Here is a 6,000-nt window from a genome sequence, read left to right on the forward strand (position 1 = left end):
TGCTGGGTGTGCTTTGAGACACTAAATGAAAGATATTGGGAAGCTTATTTTGTATTTAGCTTGAGGAGTATGAAGTACACATAGTTACATTCATTTGAAAAAAAGAGACACATGCAAGTAGCATTATCGTTTTATTTATAAAAGCTGCCAGCTAAGGTAAGAAATTATTTTTAACCGCTGTGGAAAGCTTCTGAGAACATGGTAATTGTTCTGAAGTATGAAACTAAGGAAACGAGTATAAATATCCAACAATGAAAGTGACCCCAAATGGCTACAACAATTAAACCAAGTACATTTATGTAGCCAGTAATGCACACAATTAAGCTTTTGAATCAGTCTCAAGTCTCTCATCCTTCACCTATTTTAGGAGTCCAATCTACAGTAAATTACTCCAGAATAACGACTGTTCTTCAACTATTCCCAGGGATGGAATCTGTAATCCAACTAGCTTTTTGTGCCTTGAACTTCTGCGATCTGTTTATGAAATTGCATTAGCATGTCCAAGGAATTAATTTTGGAAAAAGAGCATGTCTTCTGCTTCATGAAATACATATCATAGGTATTGAGAGCAGCTGTTTCAATATTTCCTTTTCAGAATTCATCATCAGATTGCCTTTTGAAGTTAAGTCAATTGAGGTGTGCTGATGGGCAGCTTCCCTGAAACTTCCCTCAAGAGTCAGAAGGCAGCTACATGTCAGTTTCTGCTCAACTCTCTCACTGTACAGCCCAGAGAACAACTCATTAGTCTTCCCAGATTCACTGTCCATTATGTTCAGCACACCTTCATTTAAAATTCAGGTGCTATAAAACTTTATTTTGCTTTTAAGTGAACAAGAAGATACAAAGGTTAACACATTTCCTATTAAACCATTACAAAAAGAGTCACTCACACAACTTGAGTGAATAATTATTTTGAGGAAGGCTCTGTCTACACTAAATGAAAAGGCACTGTAAGAAACAACAGCTTATAATGCCTTGTGCTTCAGTGCTACTTCAACCAGTTCTCCTATCACTATCTCTGCCTCACAATGCCTCAAATTTGGAAGTTGCCAAGAACTCCTGCTTCCAGAAAGCGCACTGTGGAGTTTCAGGTGTCCCAGAACAGTTGTAAGATGTGATGCATGTGGCTGCCCCCAGGTGTCAATGTGAATGCCACAGTGTAGATGTGCTCAACCTTTGCAAGGATCAGTAAAAGAAACAGCCATTCATGCAATCAGTATCCCTGAAATATTTTCCTTGGGGGTGTAGACAATGCTGAAGAAAGGGAGACGTGTGTGAGCAAGACAGATGGGGGAAAAAGATGAAACAGATACTCTCATCCTAAATACACTGCAAATCAATGTCCCTTTCACTTCTGCTACTTGAAGGTTTAAACAAAACATGTTTTAAATCAAGAAAACTGATAAGGGTAGAAGATAAATATTGATTAGCATTGTACGTACATTTGCAGATATTCATTGGTGGAGCTGCAAGACTGACACAGGCACACACAAAACCATGTGCTTCTAGGCATGCAGTTTTCAAGTTCTGGCCCGTAAGAGTTGCAGGAAGACAGACCATACCTTCAAGGAGTTCACAAGCTAAATGAATAGACAGTATAAATAAGATTAAAACCCATGTTAGACAAATGGCCACATACTTTACTTTTTTATTAACATGCCACACAAACCTCTGTGAAATATAAAAACGGCCTTTTTCCACAATTTTCCAGGTTGCCTGCTACTTTTCAGAAGCTCTGCAAGAGGGGGATGCTGGGGACAGCTGGAAGAATAGCGAATCAGGGGGTATGTACTGACAAGGACTGTGAGTGGCAGTTGGGGGGAGACAACTTCAAGCAGGAGGCAATCTGCACCTTGATACTCCTGAATCATGCTGAAACCAAGCTCCACTTCTGCATATTTTAGGAACATAGCAAACTCTTTTCCCTGCATAATGACAGGTTTCAGAGTAGCAGCCGTGTTAGTCTGTATCCGCAAAAAGAACAGGAGTACTTGTGGCACCTTGTTAGTCTCTAAGGTGCCACAAGTACTCCTGTTCTTTTCCCTGCCTTACTTTCCTTCCCTAAGTCACACAGGAATGGAGCTCTGCTCTGACTAAATACAGGATGTCAGCTGTTCTCCTTATGAACGGTTCTTCAGCACCTTCTGCCAGTTCTTGTTCCCAACTCCTCCAGATTAGAAGCCTTCCAGTTTAAAGAAGAATTTGTAATGAAACACATTGCCCCATATGGTGGTAAGCCTCAGTGCATCTCTGCAATGTAAATTAGGGGCAGAAGGATCTAGCCATACCATTTAGATCTAATATAATTTGTCCAGCTTTACCACCTTATTCTATATGGAGCCCTAAGACAACAACCAATAGCAGCTATCCCCTGCCAGGGGAGGGAAAGCAGTGACCCATCATACCGGAGCATGCAGGCTAGCTCCATTTCTCCTGGGTGACGGATACGCTCCCCAGGGAGTGCACCTTGCTCTTTCCCCTCACCCTCGACCTACCTTTCAGGATCTTTTCTACCCATTTGCCTGCAACAGAAAGTGGCCTCACCCCAACTGACTAATCAGTGCCTCCTGCCCCGCAGGCGGGGGATGCTAACGGGGCTCCCTACCAGGGTGGGGGTCGCAGTTTGGGGGTCCCCTTCCCAGGGTAGCAGGTCTGATCCGGGGCTTCTCCCCCATTTCCCCCTCCCCCTCAGGGAGAGGGTGTCTCCGTGTGGGGGGGGCTACCCTCCAAGTTGGGGCATCTCCCTTCCCCACCCCAGGTCTGGGGTCCCTCCCCGCCAGGCGGCGGGCTCCGGGGCGAGGGGCCGGGCGGCGGAGGGTCTCTGCCCCGGGCTGAAGGAGCCCAGAGCGGGGCCTGTTTTTCCCGGGCGGGAGCCTTAGTTCCCTCCCCTTCCCCCGCCGCTCCCCGGGGTCCCACCTGGGCCCCGGCGGCAGCCCCGGCTGCGGTGGTCCCGCCAGGGCGCAGGCCGCGGGCGCCTTAGCTCACCTGCTCCCGCCACAGCCCCGGGCCCAGACCCGCTGACACCAAGGCGGAAGTGCGGCCCCCAGCGTTCGCCTGACTGACAGCCCAAACCGCCAACGGGAAAGCCGGGCGAGGCTATGGCAACCCCCAAACTGCCTAATCAGGGCCGGCGGGGCGGGGCACATGCTAATTTGATGCCAAGCCCCGGACGCAGAGGCCCGACCATCACTGGTGAGCCTGCTGGCCAATGGCGTTCTGGGAGGGCGTGTCTATGCAAATAAGGGAGGAGAAAGCTGGCCTAAGCTTGGTTGCTACGGGTACGCTTGTAGGAAGAGAAACTATTAAATGTAAGGGTGTTTATATTGCACTGATGTACATTTTACATCTAGTGCTGCATATTCACGTGGCACTGCATCTATTATCTTTACTACACTTGGCACATAGTGGCATCTGGCCTGCATTATATACCCTGCTTTCAAGGTGTGTGTTGCTTACGCACTTTGTCTAGTTTTGCATACTCCAGGTATTTGGATGCACTGTATAATATTTTGCATATATTAAATCTCTTGCCTAATTGCATACTATGACACTTTGTGGATTATGGATCAGAGGGGTAGCCGTGTTAGTCTGAATCTGTAAAAAGCAACAGAGGGTCCTGTGGCACCTTTGAGACTAACAGAAGTACTGGGAGCATAAGTTTTCGTGGGTGAGAACCTCACTTCTTCAGATGCAAGTCAAATGTATACAAATACAAGAATGTATATTACATAAAACCTGCATATTTCATTATTAGATATATTCTTGTGTTACCCACTTACAAATATTCAGTATAACATTCTAACCGGTGCTAAATACTCAAACTGCCTATACTGTATATTCTTACATTTGTTATATAGTCTTCCAAATATATACTTATGTACATACAGTATTGTACATTCTTGTATATATCATATTTCCTGTTTTAGATATACATGCACATATACCCACACGTTTTTATATTGTTTGTCTCTTCAGGCCCTAATATTGCAATCCCTTATGCCTGTGCTTAACTTTGTGCAGATAACTCACTTCAAAAGAAGTGCTCCTGTTCCTTAAGTAATTGGGACTATATCGAGTATTGCCAACCCCTAACATTCAAAATCATGTCAGCACTCAAAAAAAAAATAAAAAATCCACACATTTGACTTAATAATCATGAGATTTCTTAAAAATAATAAGTATTAGGTTCATTTTATTTGCCTTCTGATTTCTGAGCCTTTAAGGTGCATTTGACTTCATATTTTCAAGCTTTTCTCCACTCCCATGAGGGCTAGAAAAAAAAGCAGAAATTCTCATGCATTTCATAAATCCAGCATCTAAGGAAAACCCCAAATATCACATGACTTGCAATAAAAATCACAACAATGAGCAACGTTGCTTTATATAGCACCATAACTGTACACAGAGCTATATGGTACCTTAACTGTGCCAAACAGATAATGTCTTTGTCCTGAAGAGCAGACAACTACACTAGTGATTAAATCCAGTCAGGCAACAGTCTCTTATTACAGCAGATTCACAAAACCTGAACTGCAACAATATAAGTGGGGGAAAGAGCAAGAAATCCACAACTTAACCCAATGACCTACCTTTAATGTGCCTAAACATGTGGCACATTACAGCAAACAGATAGTGAGCGTCTGTCATCAGTTTTGATAAATTCTGAGACAAGTTATGCTCACAATCAAGCCTTATTTGCAAGCATGGCAGCTTTGAGCGCAACCTGTGTGGGCAAACTTTAGCACCAGCCAGCCAGCCATTCTTTTCAGCTGGGAGAGCTAAGCAAGCCAAAGACATTTCCACTTCTCCGGTAGGTGCTCCTCCAGCTGCTGCCTCCAATTACTCCGCAGCATTCTCCACCTGTGGCACTTCCCTCTCCTGCACTGGGTACCGCTGCAGAGCAAGTACAGTCTTTCCTTACACGGAGGGTAGATCTACATTGCGAGCTGGGGATGTCAGTGCCAGCTTGAGGAGACATACTTACACTAGGTCTGATTGAGCCAGGACAATAAACAGAGTGTAGCCAAGCCATGGGAGGGACTAGACACCCTGAATACATAGCCCAGGGGTCTCAAACATGCAGCCCGCGGGCTTATTTCCTGCAGCCCACCAAGCTCCCCTCCCCACAACGTGCCATGTCCCCGCTCCTCTGCCTGCCTCCAGGCACGTCCCACCTCCAAACAGCTGCTTGACCATGCTTCGGGCTTTCCAGCGGGGAGGAGCCAGGCACTCAGGGGAGGAGGTAGAGAAGAGGCGGGGCAGGGGTGGGGATATCGAGAAGGGGTTGGAATGGGGGCAGGAATAGGGGTGGAACCTCATGGAAGGACTGGAGAGGGGGTGGGGGCAGGGAGGGCTTTTGTATCTTTATATGAAAAGGTGTCGATGTGGCCCTCGGGCCAATGTACTAGTCCTCATGTGGCCCTCATGGTGATTCAAATTTGAGATCCCTGACATAGCCCATCCAAGGCACTAGGGATGGCCTCCAGGCTGCTAGCCCCTCCCGCCACTGAGGATGGTGCAGCTACATGCTATTATACTAGGGTGATCATAAGTCCTGTTTTGGCCAGGACAGTTCCTTTTTTAAGCCCTGTCCCGGCAGTCCTGACTTTTTTGGCAAAAGGAGGCATTTGCCCTGTTTGTTCTTGCCAATTTGATTAGTTGTCAAGAGCAAACGGGACAAATGCCTCCTTTTGTCAAAAAAGTGGGGTGTGGTGTGGTCAGAGGAACATGCAGAGATGCCAGCCCCGGACGGGGGGGGATGCAGTGCTGGGGGAGGAGGGGGAGGCTGGGTTCCAGCAGGGTTTGAGTGAGCGGCCGGTGCCAGCTTGGTGGGGTGGAGGGGGCAGGCGAGCAGCCAGGGCCAACCCTGGCATGGGGAGGGGGCCTTGGACCAGCCCCACGCAGAGCCCCATTTTCCCTTTGGGAAATATAGTTTCCCTATACTCAATCAGAGTTAGTGTGGGTATATTGCCTCAAGTTGGGAATTACACCCCTAGCTCA

General features: G+C 46.8%; 1 protein-coding gene across 4 annotated transcripts in view; it reads right to left on the reverse strand.

Moving 5' to 3' along the window:
* OSBPL2 (oxysterol binding protein like 2) overlaps positions 1-3,057 on the reverse strand; it is a 55,754-nt gene extending 52,697 nt beyond the window's left edge. For 3 of the 4 annotated variants that reach the window (XM_034786594.1, XM_034786595.1, XM_034786592.1), the window contains exons 1-2: positions 2,986-3,057; positions 1,443-1,580 (exon numbers count right to left, since the gene is read on the reverse strand). The gene's annotated coding sequence lies outside the window, so the exon portion shown is untranslated. Of the gene's footprint in view, positions 1-1,442; positions 1,581-2,916 lie in introns of all 4 variants that reach the window. The other variant, XM_034786593.1, reaches the window with a different exon arrangement.
* Positions 3,058-6,000: the final 2,943 nt, after the last annotated feature.

The sequence above is a fragment of the Trachemys scripta genome, chromosome 12 (assembly GCF_013100865.1).
Source record: "Trachemys scripta elegans isolate TJP31775 chromosome 12, CAS_Tse_1.0, whole genome shotgun sequence".
Classification (NCBI taxonomy): domain Eukaryota; kingdom Metazoa; phylum Chordata; order Testudines; family Emydidae; genus Trachemys; species Trachemys scripta.